This window comes from Heterodontus francisci, chromosome 28 (genome assembly GCF_036365525.1).
Source record: "Heterodontus francisci isolate sHetFra1 chromosome 28, sHetFra1.hap1, whole genome shotgun sequence".
In the NCBI taxonomy this organism is placed as follows: Eukaryota; Metazoa; Chordata; class Chondrichthyes; order Heterodontiformes; family Heterodontidae; genus Heterodontus; species Heterodontus francisci.
Window position 1 is genome coordinate 62,673,217 of NC_090398.1, and position 1,743 is coordinate 62,674,959.

Sequence of the window (1,743 nt, forward strand, 5' to 3'; positions counted from 1 at the left end):
CTTGTGTGGTGCGGATGTTACTTGCCACTTATCATCGCAAGCCTGTGAGACTGAAATAGCTCAGTTGAGAGAGTGTGAGACTGAAGATCCCTGGTTCAATCTGGGGTTTTGGCAGTTCTCCTTTATTCTGCGTCGCCATTTGGTTTTGACTCTCGTGTTGCACAATTTACACTGAAATTATTTTCCCAACTCTGAAGGTTGGATTGGAATAGAGAGATATCAAGGATGGGAAATGTTTACATTGTCTGCTTTAGCTTATTCTCGATCTTCTTGTGTCCTTTTCCCCAGTTTTTGAATCTTTCGGGGCAGGGTGAACATTTGATTTGCTGCATTTGTCCCAAACTGAAGCCTTTTCCACATCTCTGGGCGGTCAGACTTGCTCTGTCTGCTTTTGCTGCTCGTGACCATTAACGAGAACAGGCCACGAGTTCAATGTTTATCAGCAAACGGAAGATAATTGGAAAGAATTCTGTGTTACACCAGACCAGTGACAAAGATGCAATGGATGTTATTCAAAATAAGTTCCCTCTGACATTTTATGTAAACTTGTTTGCATCTAAAAGTTGGATTTTAAGTGTTACAAAAATGTGTCAAATTAATGACTGACCATGTGACAGCGCACATGGGGATCAAATCCACAGCCTTGTTGTCATCAACACTGCGTCCTAACCAACTGAACTAAGCGGCCGATAGACAGAGCCAGGTATGGGTTTGAGCCGCACGCTGGGCGGTTTGTGTTTTATTTCTCACACTGGATGACAGAGCGATTGTACAAACAATGGACACATCACATCCCTGAAACATTGTTCTGATGCAAAACAGTGTGAAATAAGAACTGAGCATGGAAATGGAACGGAACCAGAAATCAGGACTTTAATCTATTAAAGTTGATCTTGAAATTCAACCATTCACTGAACATTCCAATAGATCGAACTCTCTTCTGATATAAAATCCAGGAACTTGAGCTGCTGGAAAACATAACTGAGCCTGACGTGATTTGAACACGCAACCTTCTGATTTGGAGTCAGACGCGCTACCGTTGTGCCACAAGCTCACAAATAAAGCAAAGTCTTCCATTCCTGGCAGTTTTACTTCTTGTTTAGATTCAGTGATTGAAATTAATTCTATCCTCATCTGACCTCCACTCTGTAAAGGCCTGCTACCCGACCTGAACCCGACGGGACCCGCGACCTGTGTCGGGTCTGGGTCGTGTTGGGTCGCTCTTCCGGGTCTGGCTTTCGGGCTCGGGTCAGGTCGGGCCAGTTTCGGGTCGGGCTGGGTCCAGGTCGGGCTGAGTCCGTTTCGGAAACACACAGTAAGTATTACATTTTGCTCTGCTGGGAAGTTGAGTTTAGTAAGTGTCAAAAGTTGAAAAGCCAACCTGAGCTGGGAGTCTGGGACATCAAGGAGGGAAACTCTGAGTCTGCTTAGTGAGCAAGTGAGCATCTCGATGATGTCATTGCGCTCATGCTGCAGCTTCCTGTCGATTCGGAATCGGGAGGTAGGTAAAGTGAACATTCCGGTGGTCGGGTAAGGCTCGGGTCGGGTTGGGCGTGGGAATAAATGGAGACATTCGGGCCGGGTCGGGCTCGGGTCCAGTGTGGTTCTGTCAGGTTCGTGTCGGGTTTTTTTTCCTGACCTGAGCAGGCCTTTACCGCTCTGTCAGTTCAGTGCCTTATTTAAACTATTACTTGGAGTTCTGTTTTACAGGGTCTCGGCTGTTTAAGTGTTTCCCAGACCCAC

General features: G+C 46.2%; 1 non-coding gene across 1 annotated transcript; it reads right to left on the reverse strand.

The window, feature by feature from the left end:
* Positions 1–982: 982 nt before the first annotated feature.
* On the reverse strand, positions 983–1,054 carry trnaw-cca (transfer RNA tryptophan (anticodon CCA)). Its single transcript has one exon. It is a non-coding gene; the product is annotated as a tRNA-Trp (tRNA).
* Positions 1,055–1,743: the final 689 nt, after the last annotated feature.